Source organism: Nomascus leucogenys, chromosome 11 (genome assembly GCF_006542625.1).
Source record: "Nomascus leucogenys isolate Asia chromosome 11, Asia_NLE_v1, whole genome shotgun sequence".
Lineage (NCBI taxonomy): Eukaryota > Metazoa > Chordata > Mammalia > Primates > Hylobatidae > Nomascus > Nomascus leucogenys.
This window is the reverse complement of record NC_044391.1, coordinates 63,769,133-63,791,213: the sequence shown is the minus strand read 5'-3', so window position 1 is coordinate 63,791,213 and position 22,081 is coordinate 63,769,133.

The window sequence follows — 22,081 nt, the reverse complement described above, 5'->3', positions numbered from 1 at the left end:
GTTACTCATTATTAATTTTTTTCGCGAGTGGAAAGCTGACATTTAAATATATTCTGCCTCATATTGCCTGAACATTATTCTAGGGTTTTCAACAGACTGAAGCCTAGACTTCCTTCTTTAATTACATGCTTATGTTCTTGCCCCAAAATGCTCCAAAATGTGTTGCTGAATCATAAATTGTTCTGAGTCCATTGTTGGTGGGGTGAGTGGGGAGGGGGTTAAGATAATATGGCTACACTGTAGTTATTGCTCCTGGGTACTCAGATCAGCATGCATGCTCTTGTTAAAAAATAATAATAATTTTTTTTTTAATGTCTTTCTGAGTACAAAGACCAAAGTGGAAATCTCCTTTATCCTTAAGGACAGAGGTGCCAGATTCTGGGCCTTTGTGCTTCCCATGGGGTCATTGGCTTAGTTCTGATTTTTCTTTGCTTTCACATCTTTTACTATAGTAAAACACAAATGTAAATCTTTTGAAACTTAATCATTAGTTTTTCAATTAAAAATTTCTTTAAAAGAAAATTAGTTCTGGAAGGGTGTTTATTTTGGAATCTGCTATGCGTATTCTAGAGTGCATTTTCGCTGATTTATTTCTCTTTTGTTGCTATAGGTTCTAAATGAGCAATGGATTGAGTTCCATTTCACACTGATTATAACTTCGGTGTATGAATATGAAGAGAAACAAAGAGAGGGTATATTAGTCATGTTTTTATTTTCTATATTTTACGATGCTCTGACATCTTGGGGCCTGAGGAGCTAGGAGAGATTGTTCTTTCCCAGGGTTAGCTAATTCCTAGAGATGGCAAAAAACTTGACTGGAATAAGAATTTGATATGCAAACCACCAATCCTGAGTTCATACCCTCCCACACCTGCCTCCTTTTATCAGTCTCCTGTGATCCAGAACACCACACCCCTGCCCTAAATCACCTGAGGGCCAAGGTACTAAACAACTAGAGGACACCCCTATAGCCCAAAGCCCACTGAAATTCAAACTAGCCAATCCTAACTAAGTCTGTTTACCTTTCTTGTCCTGTTCCTTCCTAAAGAAACCACAATAAAGGCCTTTGGCCGTGCTTTCTCCTCCTCTGCTCCTGACTCTGGATGGTGCCTGGTGTTTCCCCATGTCGCCTTGTATGGCACAGCGTGCCCCCTCCTCTTAGGAACTGTGAGTTGTTTCCTGATCCGTTGCCCTCACCATATCTGAATAATGATAAAACCTACATTTATGAGAGGGAGAGAGAGAGAGAGAGATGAAGAAGAAAGCAGATAAAGAGGAGGAGGAGGAGGAGAAGAAAAAGAGGAAGAAGAAGGGGAGACAGAGGGAAGAAAAAAGGAGAAACAGAAAGTGAGGAGAAACAAAGAGAGAAAACAAGGGAATGAAAAAGAGAGATAAGCTCTGCCTTCGTGGAGTTTTTTTTTTTTTTTGAGACGGAGTGTCTCTCTGTTGCCAGGCTGGAGTGCAGTGGCACCATCTCAGCTCACTGCAACCTGCACCTCTGGGTTCAAGCAATTCTCCTGCCTCAGCCTCCCGAGTAGCTGGGATTATGGATGCATGCCACCATGACCAGCTAATTTTTGTGTTTTAGTACAGATGGGGTTTCACCATGTTGGCCAGGATGGTCTCTATCTCTTGACCTTGTGATCCGCCCACCTCAGCCTCCCAAAGTGCTGGGATTACAGGCGTGAGCCCCCACACCTGGCCGCCTTTGTGGAGCTTTTAATCCAAGTGTCAGAAGCGTTTGAACCAGGGCAACTCCATCTTGAAAGGGACTGGGTAAAATGGGGCTGAGACCTACTGGCTGCATTCCCAGATAGTTAGGCATTCTAAGTCACAAGATGAGATTGGAGGTCAGCACAAGGTACAGGTCACAAAGACCTTGCCCATAAAGCAGGTTGCAGTAAAGAAGCTGGCCAAACTCCACCAAAACCGAGATGGCAACAAGAGTGATCTCTGGTCATCCTCACTGCTACACTCCCACCAGTGCCATGACAGTTTACAAACACCATGGCAAAGTCAGGAAGTTACCCTATATGGTCTGAAAGGGGGAAGCATGAATAATCCACCCCTTGTTTAGCATATAATCAAGAAAATAACCATAAAAATGAGCAACCAGCAGCCCTCAGGGTTGCTCTATGGTGTAGCCACTCTTTTATCCCTCTACTTTTTTTATAAACTTGTTTTCACTTTACTGACTTGCCCTGAGACTTGCATGAGATCTAAGAATCATCTCTCGGGGTCTGGATTTGGACCCCTTTTCAGTAACATAAGTGGGAAGGATAGGACCTAACATAGTACATGAAGCATAATAGAAATAAGTCGACTATTTACTAAAGAACAACCATGTAGCAGAATTAAGAATCTTTGAAAGATATCAAAACTAAAAACTAGTTATATTTGTACATAATTTTATGGAGTGGAAGTTGAAATCAATGGAATAATGATATTAATATTTAACTTGAAATATGAAGGTTCAATTTTCCCATATTTAAATAAAGAAACAGCATAAAACCACCTGCTTTGCAGGGTGATTGTGAAGACAATAATCTGTCTAAGCAACAAGGAAAGTGCCTGGCACATAGAAGATGCTCAATCAATGTGACTTTTCATCCTTTTCTGTTAATATCTGTCACATTAATTTAAATATATAATATAAAGAAATTTCTGTCTATGTCATTTAACAGTGGGGTGACAATAGGACACTGAAGGATTTTCAAGGAAGTAGACTGCATGTTCTCCAGCAGTAGTGAACACTGAGAATAGTGGAGCCTTATCAAAAGATATCCCAGAGATTATAAATTAGAAGGTCTAGGTTGTAGCTAGGTATATATATATTTTTAAGTTCTACAGTTTATTCTGATATGAACTTTCTGTTGAGGGCCCTTAACTCCTTCTCAGGTAGAATGTTTGTTGTGTGAAATTATGATGAAATTCTTTTTTTATTGAAACTTTTATTTTTGACAAATAATAATTGTATATATTTATAGGATGCAATGTGATCTTTTGATATATGCATACAGTGGGGGATGACTGTATCAAGCTAATTAACACATTCATCACTTCAGATGCTTATCATTTTTTGTAGTAAAAACATTTAACATCCACTTTCTTAGCAATTTTGAAATATATAAGACATTATTATTCACTATGGTCACTAGGCTGTACAATAGATCTCAAAAAGTTATTCCTCTTGTTTAACTGAAACTTTATACATTTGATATACATTTGACCAACATCTCTTCATTCCAATTTCCCACCCTTGCTTCCAGTAACCATCATTCTACTCTCTGCTTCTGTTAATTCAACTTTGTAAAATTCCACATAAAAGTGAGATCATGTAGTATTTGTTCTTCTGTGCCTGGCTTATTTCACTTAGCATAATGCCCTCCAGGTTCATCTATGTTGTTACAAATGACAGAATTCTCTTCTTTCTTAAGGCTGAATAGTATTCGATTGTGTATAGCTACTACATATTCTTTATCTATTCATATATTAATAAACACTTAGATTGATTCCATATGTTGGCTATGGTGAATAATGCTGAATGAACCTGGAGGTTCAGGTATCTTTTCAACATACTGATTTCAATTCTTTGGATATATACCCAGTAGTGGGATTGCTGAATTATATGGTAATTTTATTTTTAATTTTTTGAGGAACCTCCATACCTTTTTTCATAATGGCTCTACTAATTTGTATACCCACCAACAGTGTACAATAGTTTCCTTTTCTCCACGTTTTCACCAACACGTTATATTTTGTATCTTTATTAATAGCAATTCTAACAAGTATAAGGTGATAGCTCATTGTGGCTTTAATATGTCTTTCATTGATGAGGAGTGAAATAGAGGATATTTTCCCATATCTGTTGGCCATTTGTATGTCATCTTTGAGAAATATTTATTCAGGTCCTTTGCCCATTTTTTAATTGGGTTATTTATTTTTTTGCTATTGAGTTGAGTTCCTTATGTGTTTTAGATTTCAATCCCTTCTCAGATACATGGTTTGCAAATATTTTCTCTCAGTCTGTGAGTTGTCTCTTCACTCTGTCATTGCCTTTGGTGTGTAGAAGCTTTTTAGTTTGATGCAGTCCAATTAGTCTATTTATGCTTTTGTTCACTGTGCTTTTGTGATCACATCTAAAACAATTTTCTCCCAGTAGTTTTGTGGTTTGGAGTCTTATACTTAAGTCTTCAATCCCTTTTGAGTTTATTGTTGTATGTAGTATAAGGGTCCAATTTCATTCTTCTTTTTTTTTTTTCTGTGACACAGCCTCAGGAGTTCCTGAGGACATGTGTCCAATTTCATTCTTCTGCATACGGACATTTAGTTTTCCCAACATTTATTTAGGAGATTGTCATTGCCATTGTATGTTGGCATCTATTGAAAATCAATTGACTGTAAATGCATGAGTTGATTTCTGGACTTTCTGTTCTGTTCCATTAGTCAAGGTGTCTATTTTTATGCCAATATCATGCTGTTTTGATTACTATACCTTTGTAATATATTTTGAAGTCAGGTAGTGTGACACATCTACCACATTTCTAATTATTTATCTTTTTGTACATTCAATGAGATTCCATTTAATACTTACAGTGTACCAAGAACTAAGCTAGACACCAAAGATACAAAAAATAAGGTGCAATTGATGATCCCAGGGATGTCTTTAGTGAGGAACACAAACTTCAGAACTAACTATTATAGGAAAGAGGTACTATTATATAAATATATTTAATGTGTAATGAAAGCACAGAGGAGGGAACTCTGCCATGGCCTTATTATGGATTCAATTGCAACTCACTTTTATATTGCCAAACATAAAGAGTATTTCAGTACAAACTATGAATTTTTTGCTTTCAAGCAGCTATTTTTCAGTAGTTTTCAATTTCTAATAGTTCTCATTGCCTGATGCCATTGCCAAAAGACCTGGTCCAAATCTCTGAGCATAGACACTCAGACCAGAGGATGCCTGAGTTCTAATTATGAATTCCTTTTTACCCTTAGCTAAATTGTCCCTGGTGGGTAATTTACTTATTACTTAATATGTATGACCCAGTTCCTCAGTCCATAAAACTGAGACAATAATATTTATCTGCTTTTTATGATTTGGTATCCAACTTTTAAATAACATTTTTTATTTTAAAGGGAACTTATAATTGTTAGTTAGGTTTTCCTAACTAGCTATACCTGCCTCACAGCAATGGCATGAAAGTTAATGAATTAATTTTGGCAAATGCTTCTGAAGATGAGAAGATTTTTATTCCATTATTTGGTAGTTTATTTTGGCATTATGAGACTTCCCAAATTTGCTTGCACCCAGGGGCAGCCCTGGAGGCACAATGCTTTCCTACCACAGTGTCTCTCTTAAATGGTTTAACAGGAGAAGATAGCATTGATTCAGATAAAACATTTTTAATACATACACTAGGTCATGTAAGAGAAATTCTTCTGATGCTAAGTATAAACCTGGTGAATGAAGCAGAAACATACCCCCAAGTATCCAGTGTGTTACCTTCAAGTTCTTCCTAACAACAGTGAAATTGTTGCTTGAAGCCAAGGATGTTGGACACTAATCAAGTTAATAGGAAACATAAAATTAAGAATGCCTGTATTATTAAGTGGGAAAAGTATATTTTTATAATTATGTAGCTGGTAAAAATGTTCATCTCTATTTACTCATTTACTTACTGAGTAAATTGGTAAAACCTGTTTTAGAAGATGTGTACTATATAGCAGTGTGTATTTTTGGCTTTGAATGTAATCATACCTCTACTTAAGATTATAATTTTATGAAATCCATCCTAAGGAAATTATAGGAAAGTAGACAGTATTTGTATGTGTCTGTTCTTGCATTGCTATAAAGAATTAATGAGACTGAGTAATTTATAAAGAAAAGGGGATTAATTGGCTTACAGTTCCACAGGCTGTAAGAGAGCATGGCTGGAGAGGCCTCAGGAAACTTACAATCATGGCAGAAAGCAAACGGGTTACAGGGATGTCCTGCATGGCTGGAGCAGCAGGAAGAGAGAGCAGGGTGAGGTGCTACATATTTTAAACAACCAGATCTCATGAGATTTGGCCCCTCCAAAATCTCACATCCTTCTCATATTTCAAGATACAATCATGCCTTTCCAACAGTCCACCAAAATCTTAACTCCTCCAGCATTAACTCAAAAGTCCATAGTCCAAAGTCTCATCTGAGACCAGGCAAGTCCCTTCTACCTATGAGCTTGTAAAATCAAAACCAGTTAGTTATTTCCAGGATACAATGAGAGTACAGGCATTGGCTAAATACTCCCATTCCAAAAGGGAGACATTGGCCAAAACAAAGGGGCTACAGGCCCCATGCAAGTCTGTAACCCAGCAGGGTAGTCATTAAATCTTAAAGCTCTGAAAGAATCTCCCTTGACTCCATGTTTCACATCCAGGCAACACTGAAGCAAGGAGTGGGCCCCCAAGGCCTTGGGCAGCTCTGCCCCTGTGGCTGCTTTCATTGAGTGCCTGTGGCTTTTCCAGGCACACAGAGAAAGCTGTTGGTGAATCTGTCATCCTGCGGTCTGGAGAACGGTAGCCCTCTTCTCACAGCTCCACTAGGGAGTAACCCAGTGGGGACTCTGTGTGGGGGCTCCAATCCCACATTTCCCCTCCACACTGCCCTAGTAGAGGTTCTCCATGAGGGCTCTGCCCCTGCAGCAAACTTCTGCCTGGACATCCAGACATTTCCATATATCCTCTGAAATCTAGGCAGAGGCTCCTAAGCCTCAACCCTAACACTCTGTGCACATGCAGGCTTAACACCACATGGAAGCCATCAAGACTTATGGCTTGCACCCTCTGAAGCAACAGGCCAAGCTGTAACTTGACCACTTTTAGCCATGGCTGGAGCTGAAGTGGCCACAATGCAGGGCACCATGTCCTGAGGCTGCACAGAGCAGTGCAGCCCTAGGCCTGGCTCACAAAACCATTCTTGCCTCCTAGGCCTCCAAGCCTATGATGGGAGGGGCTGTCAAGAAAGTCTCTGAAATGTCCTGAAGGTGTTTTCCCTATTGTCTTGCCTATTACCATTTAGCTCTTCTTTACTTACGCAAATTTCTGCAGCCTTGAATTTCTCCCCAGAAAGTTAATTTTATTTTCTACCACATGGCCATGCTGCAAATTTTCCAAACTTTTACACTCTGCTTCGCTTTTAAATATAAGTTCCTGTTTCAGATCAAGTTTCAGATAATCTTTTTGCTCATGCATAACAAAAGTGACCTTGGCTCGTTCCCAATAAGTTCCTATCTATCTGAGACCTCTTCCACCCGGACTTTATCACCATCAGCATTTTGGTCACAACAATTTAACAAGTCTCTGGGAAGTTCCAAATTTTCCCTCATCTTCCTGTCTTCTTCTGAGCTCTCCATAGTCTTCCAACCTCTGTCCATTACCCAATTCCAAAGCTGCTTCCACATTTTCAGGTGTCTTTATAGCAATGCCCCACTCCTTAGTACCAATTTTCTGTGTTAGTTTGTTTCTGCACTGCTATAAAGAAATACCTGAGACTGGGTACTTTATAAAGAAAAGGGTTAAATTGGTTTCCTGGTTCTGCAGGCAGTACAGGGAGCATGGCTTGGAGGCCTTAGGAAACTTACAGTCGTGGCAGAAGGCCAAAGGGAAGCAGACAAATCTTATATGGCTGGAACAGGAGGAAGAGAGAGCAGGAAAATGTGCAACACACTTTAACCAGATCTTGTGAGATCTCACTCACTATCATGAGAACAGCAAGGGGGAAATCGGCTCCCATTATCCAATCACCTCCCACCAGGCTCCTCCCCCAAAATTAGGAGTTACAATTTCACATGAGATTTGGGCAGGGACACAAATCCAAACCATATCAGGATTATTTACTATTTTTAAAACATGGCACAAATATTCATCAATTAGAGAATAATTAAAGCATATAAGATACATAAAATGAAACATTGTGTGGACATTAAAAATTATGTTTAAAAGATGTTTGTTGATAAAAATAAAATGTTCTGGAAAAAATAAACAATAATAAAGCACAAGACAGAATATACCATATGATCTCATCTATATATATGCATAGAAATTGGTTAACTCTAGATAGTAAAATTATTAGTGATTTTCAATGACTCTATTTAATATTTGTGACATTTCTTAACCTCCTAATTTTATATAGCAAGCAGTATTGCTTAACTGATCAGAAAAATTATGGTAATTTAATGCCAGTTCTGAGACAGACATTCTTTCATTCAACTCCTCTTCTACTGGCATTATTAAAGAGATATGCTATTACTTATAATGGCTACCAATTACTAAATTGGGATGTGTGTTTACAGGTATCATCTTATTTAACAAGGCTTTAAAAGTGACTTCTCCATTGCAGTATGTCCATGTGAACCTAGAAACTAACTACTTGCTTATAGCACATTCTTAGATGGCCCAATCCACCAACATCCACTTTGTATTACACTTATTCACAGTAATGTTTTTCTTCCTAATTTAAGTTACAATTTTTAGAAGCAGAGAATGTAGGATATTTTATATCCTACATTTCCTAGTACTGAATAATTTTTACTGAAAAGAAATATTCCCAATCAGTGCCATCTTATCTAACAGACCAGAATACTCCTATTTAATGACTATATCTGCCTGATAGGCCTGAGGCCTTCTTGGGCAGTGGATCTAAAACCAACTCATCTTCTCTTCTGTTGATTCATTCATTCAACAAATACTTAGTGAGTGCCTACTATGTGCCAGACACGTTTCTAGGCACTATGAGTAAGGCTATAAACAAAACAAACAAAATCTCTCCCTCATGGAGCTCATACCCTAATCAGAAAAAAACAGATAATATACACAATAGATGAAAGGTATAGTATGGTAGACAGTAATAAGTACAAGGAAAAAAACCTAAAGCAGAGAACGGAAATGAAAAAGAGTCCGAAGGGATTGAATTTTATAAAGGATGGCCAGCAAAGACCTTACTGAGAAAATGGGACATTTGAGTAACACTTAAAGGTACTGTGGCAGCAACTTATGTTAATATCTGGAGGGGCTGGGGGGAGGGGGGGATCATTCCGTACATAGGAGATAGCCAATGCAAAGGCCCTGAGGTAAGTCCATGACTAGTATGTTTAAGAAAGAGCAAGGCCAGTCTGGCTATAGCTAAAAGTGTAGAGGATCAAAGTCGTATAAAATAAAGCTAAACATGGAAAAATGCCAAAATTGTATAGGCCCTTGCAAGCCATTATGCAGATGTCAGCTTTTACTCCAAGAGAAAAGGAGAAACACTGATATATTTTGGGCAGAGGAGTGACCTAAACAATATGTTTTATCAGCAAAGCTTAGGCTGTTGTGCTGCAGAAAGGCAACAAGGACAAGGATAGAAGTTTTGGAAGGCTTATAATCCAGAGATGATGGTGGTATAGACCAGAGTGAGGGCAGTAAAGGTGCTGAGAATCAGATTTTGAAGAGAATTTGCTGATGAATTGGATGTGCCTTGCAGAAGTATCCCAAATGCCTCCAAGGTTTGGATGTAAGCAGCTTAAATAATGGAGTTGTCATTAACTAGGAGGAGAAAGATTATGGGCAGACCAGGCTTGGGGAAAATAGCCTGAGATCAGTTTGGTTTGTGTTAAATCTAAAACGGCAATGAGACTTCCAAGTAGAGATGTTGAATTGGCATTTGGATATACAAATCTGGAGATCCAGGATGAGTTCTGGGATGGATGTGGACATGTGGGAATCAACAATGTATAGGTGGGACTTGAAGCTAGGAGATCATCTAACACTGCCAATCATAATTAGAAGATTGTGAAATAACAAAATGATGTAAGAAATTCTTACATAATTTCAAGGTAGAGACAAAATAAGTCCACTTGACCTTTTTGCAGCATAACGCTCACCTCAGTACAACCCCAGGAACATTAAGTCTCATCAGAGCTCCAACTGGAATTACCACCACCTGTATTAGGCTTTACTAATTAGGATTCTTGTTTATCTACTACTCTGGCCTCAGCACTGATGTCAAAAGCAGCAATGTTGAAAACAGGTAGAGGCCTGTATCAATTAGACCAGAGGCTTTGCCATTACCTGGGAGTTTGTTGGAAATGCAGAATCCCAGGCCCCAATTCTAAACCTACTTCATTGGTACATTGAAGTTTGAGAAGCGTTCTACCAAAGGATATTAGGTAGCTCATAGAAACTTCAGGAGGTCCAGGAATCATCTTGGAGACTCTGCATCCAGGAATCACGCATAATCTCAATCTCAGGATGCTTGTAACTGTGCCTACAACATCTCCGAACCTATTAGAACAGGCACCACGTCTCTTCCTGGGGATACTCAGCAAAGAATATACCTACTGAGACTTCCGCTATTGCTGCCTCCAAAATCTTAATACCAGTCTCATTACCGTGAGTTCTAGTTACAGAACCTAAATCATTGAAGGCTGAGAAGGTGAGTTGTTGCCTATATTTTGGAATGGAAATTTCATAATGTGGAAAATGTGTTCAAAATATGCTGGCAGCCACAAGTGTAATAAATATCCCCCAAGGGTTGAAGATAAACACTGGGGAGAATATAGACAGAAAAGGAAAGCCTGGATATTTGGAGGTGAAGTCAGAAATAAGAACAAAGTTAAATTAGATATATAAACAAACAGTAGACTCATTTCAGAGGCATGGCAGTAACAGGTACAGCATAAATAATAGTAGACAGGTCTCAAGGGTGAATGAGAAAATCTGCATCTACAGGATAGATTCTGAGTCAGCAATTGAAGCCAGGAACTGAAAATACAGTGTGGTGGTTTTGTTTTCTATTGATTCTGCTGAGCTGGAATTCTACTTGCCAGAATCTTCTTTCCTATGTGGCTCTAGGCTTGAATTGGCAAAAAAAGAGAAATTGGTACAAGATTTAGGTGACAGACATGACAACAGCCATTTCTCTTTGAGAGTCCTAGTGGTTAGGCACAGAAGACAGATGCAGCAGCAGTCAGCTTGTTCTTCCTCTTCACCATCCCATATCCAGCTCTTCTGCTTGTCAGCTGGCCTGATGACCAATGGTGACTGCAGGATCACCCACAGATGCAGAGATTCTGCCCTTCCCTATTCTTCTCCACTGCTCTCCTGTGTGCTCACATCCAGCAGCTGGATATGCCTGGCTTTAGGAGGGTTACTTAGTGAATATTCTTTGATCCTCCAACTCCCTCTTTTGGGTCCTTGTGTCCCCAGCTGCTCCTACAATCATGTAGGCCAAATTCCTATGTAAACCTCTTACTCCCTAACATTCATAGTGCTTCTGCTTCCTCAATTGAATCCTGACTAATAGTTATAGCTACTAGAATTGGCTCCAGGGAACAGAACCGTAAGGATGGGAATCTGGCCATCTTACTCTGATAAAATTAGATTATTAGTGACTCTGTGCCCAGTGGTTTAGGAGACACTAGTTGTCCATGGAATGCTATGGCAAAATAGTTATTTTAATCATCATCTGTCATCACTTATCATCAAATTCTTGTAGAATATAAGGCTTCGAACAAAGAAGAAATTGCTACCATACAATATTATACTGGAAATAAATAATACATTAGGTCGGTTTGTTGCTTCTGAGTGCGCTTCTGAACATGGAGAAAGAAAATCATTAAATTTTCAACTCCAGGTCTGGGTGAAGAATTAGAAAGCTTTTAGGTCTATATCAACTTGGCTAAGTTGTAACTGTGTTTTCTAAAAGGTAGGCATTGATGCAGAGGAAAGTCACTAACCAACCCTCCTCCAGCACTGGTGCAGGTGGACAAGTTGGAAACTTCAAGTTCAATGGCTCTAGGAAAGTCCAGGCTACCAGTGTGAGACCACAAAGGGGAGCTGGTAGAAAAGGCCAAGGAAAACTGTTGCCTCTGCACAGCTGGTGTCTGAAGCCTCAGATCCAAAAAACAACCCCAAAGTGTAATACTATAGGTGGCTGAATTACAACACAAATTGAATTCACAACCTCACATGGTCTCTAATGCTCAATGTGCTTTTGTTATTTGCTTTTGGTATGAGAGCTGTGCCCTGTAAGTATATATCAATAGGAAAATTAATGAGAAGAAATCAAGAAGTTACATCCCTAGGAATATACTTTTTTCATTTTTAAAACTTCCAAGAGTAGTTTACTCAATCAACGTAAAAATATAAAGAATAAGAATCAATGCAAATCAATGGGGAAATGAGAAAAATTGGGTTGATTTCAAAATTGGTATTGGATTTCATAAAAACAAATTAGCTGAATTACTGCATTTTCCACATTTTATAGAGTCACAGAATTTTAGAGTGGGAAGGAGCTCTAAGGCTCTCTATTTTGCAGCAAAATACACATAGTCTCTATGTATTCTGTTCTATTGCTTCATGTGCTTTGACTTCTTTGACTTTGGTCATTAAACTTGTTTTGAGGATTTAGCATATAAAAAACATAAAGTCACAGCAGGAATGATCAGCACTGAATTTTGGACAATAGTTAACCCTGGGTTAGGTGTAAAATGGAAAGAAATGCAGCTGACAAGGGTACAAGGAGGCTTCCAGTGCATTTACAATGTTTTATTTCTTAAGGGAGTGTTAGAAACACAGTCCTGTGTTATATTACTTTCTAGCATTTTGTATGACTGAAACATATTATCAAAATAAAATGGCAAAAACAGATTTAGCATGGGACTTATAAATAGGTTTTTCTCTATTTTGTCTTTGGTATGGAGATTTTAATAAAAGACATTTTACATTGGATGAAAGGTTTCTGCACAGCCAGTCAATGAATTATACAAAGCAACTGTCAGGAAACCTGGTTCCTGCGGAAAGGATTTTTCAAGATTTACATAAAGTTTTATAGATAGAGAATTTTGGAAAAGATCTTATTCAGGCAGATACAAAATAACGACTTACTTTGGCAGCAAGCAATGCATAAAATTGTCTTCTCTTTCCTATCCCCTACAGAGAAGAAACAACAGTGACTTTGAATGATAAGAACTGGATTCTGGCCAGAACTCTGGCCTCTGCTAGCTGTAAGGTCCCAGCTCAGGGAGGGCTTTGAAAGGCTTTTGCTGACTCAAGAAGTGCCACAGGAAAGAGGTGGGTAGTGGCACTAGCCAAAAAAATAAAAAATAAAAGTTATCATTGTTCCTTCTTGCCATGAAGTACACTTAAAGAAAAGATAAGAGGAAAAGAAGGGCTCTCAGGAACAGTTAGAGCATCACATTTTTATGATAAAATAATTCTAGTTTTTAGAAATGATGATATCTGGGTCACTTTTTAGCTCTGCCTGTACAAGGACTTATAAAGACAGCATATCCTAATCATGTCTCACACAGCTCACTCACATACACATGGCTTTTATTCTTGTTTAACTTGGTTTTCACATTTTTATACATGGCCTTAAGGAATGACCTTGATGCTGAATTTTTCTGGGAATAAATGAATAAGTAAATACAGAAGTCATATATACATAAAACGCAAAAGTACAAATGAATGGGACCCTCAAGTGTTTTTCAAAAGCCTATGTCCCCAATAGTTTTTCCAAGAAAGATTCTATTTCGACAACAGTTTTACGTCTCTTGACTACTGAATTATGCTAATTCCTGGACTCTTGAATTAGCCAGGTGTTTAGTTACATTGTGAAATGTTGTAACTATAGAGACAAAATGCTTCAGAAGCATAAAACTACTTTTATTTAATATTTTCCCATGAGGAATATGAAATGAAGTCCTGATCAGTTAAATGGTGCATCTTTTCAAGGGTGACTAATTCATTACCTGCTGCCCTGGAATATGCAATTCTCCAAAAAATTTGTTTCTTTTTATTTTTCAGCTAGGGAGTTTTCTTTCACTTTGCAATTTATTTCATTTATTCATAGAATTTTGCTCTGACCTTTTTTTTTCTGCTTGAGTCTCTTGTACATCATGGTGGGTGGCATTCAGCTTTAATATATTATTTCAACACACACACATACACACACACACACACACACACAGAGAGAGAGAGGTGCAGAAGTAGGATTTCATTTTAGTTGCAAATCTTAAAGCTGTAAGCAAAGTGAGTATTCTTCATATGACTTACAGTCATCTAAGGGATACTTAAATGAATAAATCCAGTCTATTTGAAAAATATAGAAAAACTTCTAACAAAAAAAGACTATAATAAATGCAGAATACGGTCTGTCCTGATACTTCTTTCTGCCTGTCCTCATGTTCACCTCTTTTTCCATTAAACTCCCTGAATGGCTTACATCCAACAAAAAGCTGATTAAAGTTCACCAAAAGTTTCAGTGTTTGAGAGTCAAATACATATCTCACCAAAAAGCACTAGCAAAATAAAAACAAAAATTCTAGGTTTTTAGTTCCTTTTAAGCTTGATCTTCATGGATAAGAATATTAATGGTTATGATATATGGAGAGAGAGAGATGAGAGGGACAGCAACTTTGATCAAGTCTGACTGGCTAAGACTCAGAAATACTTGCTTCTTCTCTTGCCTTTTCCTCTTTACACTGGTGCATGTTTTCTTCAACTTATAATTTGGTTAGGATTCCTTAGCCACTAACACATATTCAGTAGGAAAACTAGTAAACTTTAATGTTAATCTCTTTGAAGGAATTTTTTCAGTAAAGAAAAAAGACAAAGCAGTTTATGGAGGAGAAAGCAGATTCAAGAAGGTATTGTTGTTGTTGTTTATGTTTTTGTTTTGAGATGGAGCCTCATTGTCACCCAGGCTGGAGTGCAGTGGCGCAATCTCGGCTCACTGCAACCTCTGCCTTCCAGGTTCAAGCAATTCTCCCACCTCAGCTTCCTATCTGGGACTACAGGCATGTGCCACCATGCCTGGATAATTTTTCTATTTTTAGCAGAGACAGGGTTTCACCATGTTGGCCAGGCTGGTCGCAAACTCTTGACCTGAGGTGATCCGCCCGCCTTGGTCTCCCAAAGTGCTGGAATTACAGGCACGAGCCACCACGCCAGGCCCAAGAAAGTGTTTTGTATTGCTTTAGCTGGGGACATTATGGTATGCTTATATATTTATGGGATTTTCTTCCCATAGAGAGGAAAATATATAGATTCCAGGAAAAGAGAGGAAAAATTTGCTGAAGTGGTAACTTGAGAAAAGGAAAGGAGAAGCCATCTAAATCTCAATCAGAGGATTAAGCAGATACAAGCACGGACATTTCTTCCACAGTAGTAGGTGAACACCAAAGCCTGTGGATACAGTTGCCAGTGGGTCTGGTAGATGTGGTGATGGGAATATATGACACAATTTTCGGTGACATAGGAAGCAAGGTTATCAACTGAGAGTGAAGATGAGGGAGAGGCTTTTCAAGTTTTAAGGAAAGGGAGAAGGAACAAAATAATTATCTAGAAGAACGATGGAGTGAATTGACTAGTGATTTGGGGTGGGATTGCCTGGCAACTTTGAGAATCCAGTTGATGATGGCAGTCATTAATTTAAAGTGAGACCAGGCTTTGTGATGGGTTGTGTTTTAGTTTTGTTTCCTCCAGCCACATCTAACTGTGTGGATGCAGGGTTTAATTCCTGCAGTCAGGATTTTCTAGGTGCGTGCAATGAAGTTATAGTAAGGCAGTGGAGATAATGATGGTGATGATGATGGTAATGATGATGAAAGACCTTGGGATCTACGTTGAGTAAAGAGAGAAATAAGGATGACAAAGGGATGAAAAACAATGAGATGGTAGTAGGATCAATTATGTTTATCACCACTGGGGATACCGTTATTGGTAATATAAAGGCTTATTGTATGTATGACAATAGGAGTTGATGACTAACGTGGGGTGGAGAAGAAAAAAATTACGAGAGGAAATTAAGGGCAGCTTATCAGAAAGATCATCTATGTGGATATTGAAATACCCCTGACGTTTGAATGGAGAGCCAGTAAACAAAAGCTAAAAATGTTAAGTAATGAGAGAAAGTGGCCAAGGCTATGTGGTCAACACGGAGGAGATGAGGGTGGTATAGTCTGAAGATATGAGTAGCAAGTCTGGGAGTTGTAGGCAAGAAGTAGAAACAATGAGCTGAAGTTGTAATGAAAGCAAGAAAGACACCTATTGTAGCCCTAGGTTCAGTGGCACTGGGGAGTGGGAGAAAACGGTCACTACATTTAGAATCTTGCTTGAGTTTCTGGAGGAATTTCTATATTCACAGTGCTAGTATAGTCTTCTACATGCATCTTTATGATTTTTTCTCTTTCTAAAGCTTAACATGTTTTTCCTCTTTCCATAATTATGCTATGCCTGCAATGGCATCATCTCCTAGATATCTGTCAGGCTATGAGACCTGGGGATGGAAAAACAGAGACCTGAGTGAACCAACCGGTTCACATGGTCAACATTTTATTTTTGGCTCATGTTTTCTTAAATTGCTTAAACTTCCACCAGCCTTGGCATTAAGGGGTTGCTTGAATGTGGGGAGGGAACTTGAATACCACATACAAATGTTATCTATCAATCCCCCAATGACCCCAAGTAAAATGAAATAATATTTTCCGATATAGACCCTTGACATTTCTCTACGTTAATAAGGTGTGAAGGAAAGCATCTGGAAGTAGAAAGCTGTTACTTTAATTAACTTGTAACATACATTCTACCTAAAAAATGTGCTTGCCATACAAATGCCATTTCCCTCCACCACACACTACAGTTTTCCACCCCAAACCCTGCTGTGAAAAAATTCTGTAGTCACTATTGACTGCCTGCATGCTTTCACTAGTATGCGGCATGGGTGTAAAAATAGCTTCCATTCGTGGATAAAACAATTCAATTTGTGACTATGTAATTGATCTGCCTTGAATTTCATCAAAGTACATTTAGTACAAAAAGTACTGGAAAACTTTGTGTACTTGTGCGATTTGAACCCTAAAATGAGTTAGTGAGGCTTCAGAACATTATGTGTTTTTGAAAATACTGCAAATTAAGTCCGTTTGATACTTTTCCCCCTAAAACCATGAACAACAAGCTCACATTAAATGGAAATTAACATAGATAGGATTCTAAGAATTAACATAGTCGACAGAACCAGAATCTACTAAAAGTATGTCTCTTTCTGACATGCACTGAAATGCATGTTAATTCATAGGAAGACCCAGGTTAGTCCAAAGCAAGCGAAAATACACTGTCCTAACCTATTTGACTTGGCTTTGGAAACGGGAAATTTTAGGAAAACTGGTGGCCACCCTGCTCCTGTTTAATTGTGTGTGTGTGTGTGTGTGTGTGTGTGTGTGTGTGTGTGTGTGTGAGTTGTGGTAGAAATGTGGAAACGTGGAGGGAGACGAGATACAAAAACAAAACAGAGGAAGAAGGCAGGGAGGGGCAACTCACTGCAGGATCTGCTCCTCGCAGTGCACTAGAGTGGCAGACTTCCTGAGTTCTAGGCATGAGATTCGCTCCAGCCTGTGTTTGGAAATGACAGCTCAGATACAGACAAGGTAGGATTCCGTGGTAAATGAATATGATAGACTGCCCTGGAAGTGTCATTTAGGAATTTAGAGAAGGAAGTCATTTGATTTCTTTGTAGATCATGAGGTGGGTCAAAAAGTCATTTATAGTTTAATTTCCATGTCAAAACCTCAATTTTAAACACATACACACCCCCACAAGTACACAGATCACAAAACAGATTTAATTTTTTACAGGTGCTATAGCCAAAAAACCTCCTAAGTGGTTAAAACACTGAGAATATACATAAACTCAGCTTTAGAATATATTGTGAAGGTAAAGAACTGATTTTTAATTCATTTTGTGGGTCTCAAAAGTCGGGTTTGTAATGTAAAGGGAATATAAGTAACATACCACCAACATGCTAATGACTGCTGAACTAATTTAACAAAATATAATATTGAAATATATATATAGCATGTAAATTCCATATTTATAATCCTAATAAACTTATAATAAAATCCCAGTGCATGCTTGTAATATTATTATTAAGTTTCATTTCCATCTTCAACTGCCTACTTTTAGAAATATGTAATATTACCTTAAGCCATTTGGGTTTTATGTGGCAATTGCATTTACCTTAACTCTTCCCTGGAGATAGACTGACTCATTTATTTCATTCTGAAGAAAATGGATTTCTGCAACAGAATGAAATAAAAATGATTAAATATGAATTGAATCATTTAATCCTTTTTCTGGGTCAAAGGGCATAATTATCTACCCTAAGTGCTACATGTGTGATCATATACCAGCACTTAGACTTATAAGCAGCTCTAAAATGGTGAGTTGTGAGGAAAAAGGCAGCAAGACCCCAAGTATATAACCAGTGGCAAAGGCTTCAGGGGTCATGTGGGAAGTATAGGCTCAGCAAGCCTGTGTTACTTTACTAGGCATGTGTGCAAAATCCACCCAGGTTTTTTTTTTAAAAACTATCTTTGCCACTATGTAAGTTAGCTTAACAAAATGTTTCAGGACAGCATTTTTCTTTTAAACTTCTCTTTTAGGTTTGGGGGTACATGCAAGATTTGTTACATAGGTAAACACACATCACAGGGGTTTTTTGAGCAGATTATTTCATCACCCGCTATTAAGCTCAGTATCCAGTAGCTACCTTTTCTGCTCGTCTCCCTCCTCCCACCCACCTCAAGTAGACCCCAGTGTCTATTGTTCCCTTCATTGTGTTCCTAAGTTCTCATCATTTAGCTCCCACTTATCAGTGAGAACATGCGGTATTTGGTTGTTCTGTTCCTGCGTTAGTTTGCTAAGGATAATGGCTTCCTACTCCATCCATGTTCCCACAAAAGATACGATATTGTTCTTTTTATGGCTGCATAGTATTCCGTGGTTGTATGTATCACATTTTCTTTATTCAGTATGTCATTGGCAGGCATTTAGGTTGATTCCATGTCTTTGCTATTGTGAAGAGTGCTGCAATGGACATTCGTGTGCATGTGTTTTTATGGTAGAATGATTTATATTCCTCTGGGCATATACACAGTAATGGGATTTGGGACAGAACTTTTCTATACTGGGGATGCTTTGAGCAGGTATAGTTATAGAACCAACACAAGACCCACAGCCCTTTCACAAGGCATGTTTATCACATTCATCTTTTGTTTGCAGCAGTTGCAAATTCAGACTCAAAAAAGTCCCTCCACACCAATTTTCTGCATTCCAGGGCGGCTGGTGGGCAACGTGTGTGAGAGGAAAACAAAATGGCTCCACAAAACGTTAAAAGAGAGTGATGAAGAGAGAGGCTTGAGAACTAAGTAACCTGGATGGGAATCCAGGCTTTTCTTTTTAATGGCTATGTGACCTCCATTGAATTGTTGACCCTCTCTGGGTCTTGTTTTACTCATCTGTGAAATGGAAAGAAGACTTAACCTTGCAGAATATTACAAAGATTAAATGAGACAACATCCAGAGAGGAATTGCACACACTTAACGTTCAGAAACAAGGACTGTAGCTGTCATTATGCTCCGTGCTGCACAAGGGCTCTCAGGCACTCGGAGGTGGCCACACAATGGTGGGAATGCAGGTGTTCTAAATGGAGGGTTCTCAAAATGGCATATATCTGTTTAGAGTAGGGTGACCATCCTGGGATGTACCTGTGGCCCAGCATGTCTTCTAGCTAGCTCTTTTTGGCTCTCAAGGGTCCCCATTTGGATAATAAATCATGCAGTCACCCCGGCACTAGAAGTTTAGTGATCTTTTTCCTGGGGGGATTTTTTGAGCCACCAGATTCTCAAGCATCTGAAGGGCTTCATGTCCCTTTCCAAATCCATAACTGTGATTCTTCGGAGCAGATGCTTGAGTCAAAGCTCATGGTGGAGTCTGTTTTGGGTAAAATCGTACCCCCCAAATCCTGGAGTCCTAACCACCCAGTAGTACCCCAGAACGTGGCCTTATTTGGAGATTGGATCTTTACAGAGGTCATCACATTAAAATGAGGTCACTACAGTGTGCTCTAATCCAATATGACTGATGTCCTTATGAGAAGGGGAAATTTGGAGACAGCATGAAGGGAAGATGATGTGAAGAGACACAGGGAAAAGATGACCATCTACAGCCAGGGAGAGAGGCCTGGAACAGATCCTTCCCTCACAGCCCTTAGAGGAACCAAGGCTGGCTCCTTGATTTCTGACTTCTAGCTTCAGAACTACGAGATGATAAGTTTTCCGTGGTTTAAGCCACCCAGTGTGTGGCACTTTGTTATAGCAACCCTTGCAAAATAACACAGTCTAAAGGAGGGAGCACAGCCCTTGCCCTTTCTTGGATTCTGAGCTTTCCTGCCTAGAAAAACACCACTTCCTCCCAGATTCTGAAATTATAATGCTTTTTATGGGCCATCCTATATGTCAGCTGCTTGTAGCTCCGTGGGAGCTCTAGAGAAGAAACATTAAGATCAAACTGTGAATAATGACACAAAGGCTCAATTAGCGATAATGACATAGAGTCAAGGTTCCATTCTCTGAAAGCATCTCAGGATCACCACTCCAACTGCCTGAGAATTATAAATTATTAACACATTTATCTAGAAAGCAAAACAGCACACTATTATGAGGAAACTCTGTCCGTGGAATTTACTGGTCATTCAAAGGCCTAATAATTTACTCTTTCTTCTCTAAAGTAAATATATGCAAGTTATATAAATCAAACCTATTTTTAAAGCAATATTTTTCCTCGTGGAAAAGCAACGTGTTTCTTCCAGTAACTTTATCCACTTCATACCCCCTCCCACACACACGCATGCGTGCATGCACACACACACACACACACACACACACACACACACAAGCACAAAGAATCTAGAACCAGACACAGCATTTGTATACATTTTGGAAAATATCTTCTACCCTTTCAGCTAACTCTGGGTCACAGCAATGTACAAATGCTTACAGATACAAACACAGGCTTTTGTCTATTTATGCTTTTCATTTGAAAACAAAATATCTTAAATTCTATCTAATACATCACAAATGCTTCAACAAGTTGTTTTTAATTAATGTCAGAGAAGCTGCAGAGGAGTGTATTGGAAAATTTTGGAAAAAGGAATGTAGTTAAAAACAATTTGATTTTTTTTTTGTTACAACACGTCTGCCACATATTGTTAACATTTTCAGAGAATCTATTGTTCAATGACTATTAAAAAAAGTTACAGATATTGTTCCTTCCCTCACAAAACATTTGACTACACCAATAATGCCTAAGCAGTACATAAACTAAATTCAGAAAGTCTACATTCATGTTTACATCATATTTTTAACTCATGGCAGAGTAGAACAACAAAAATTAATAAGAAAGGAAAATGACTTGTGTGGGAACTTTCTCATTCCCCAAATATGAACATATATTTGTTTCAGTTTAAATAATCCCTTATAATTTGCTAATTACCAGAGCAGGTTAAAATTAGTTCTATTAAATACAATTTTCCCCTTTCCCCATATATTCAAATATAAAAATATCTCATGATGAAAGGAGTGTGGGCTTTTAAGTAACACAGACCTGAGTCCAATCCTGGCTCTTTCACTCAGGGGCTATGTGGCCTGAAGCAAGTTTCTAGGCTTTGTTGCACCTTAGTTTCTTTAGCTTAGAAATGAGGATAACGCTTACTTTGCAGGGTAGAGGAGAGTATTAAAGACTCTGAATCAAGCGTGGGCTACACTAATAAGGGACAAGACTGTGAAGTGCTGTGGCACTTTCTGAACATGACCACACCATTAACTCTCATCCCACACAAGCTTCCACAGAGGAGTCCCATCACCCACAAGGGGTGGTATCTCCTTCCTTTCCGCTTGAACCTGGGCTGGCCAACCAGCTCCGTTGTTACCAAAAGGATGTGGCAGAAATGATGCCTCATGACTTCCAAGGGAGGTGAGAGAACTCATGCACCTTCCCCTGGTTCTCCTGGAACATTTGCTTCCCTGACACTCCTTCTGGGGACACAGCTACTATGTTATGGGGAACCCATGCGGAGAGGAGACATGGAGGTGTCCCAGGAAACCATCTCGTGGAGCCCAGCCTTAGAGTATTACAGTCCAGATGCCGACATATGAGTGGAGAAGCCCCCAGGTGCTTCCATTGCCAGTCTCTTGAGTTACCCCTAGTCATTTG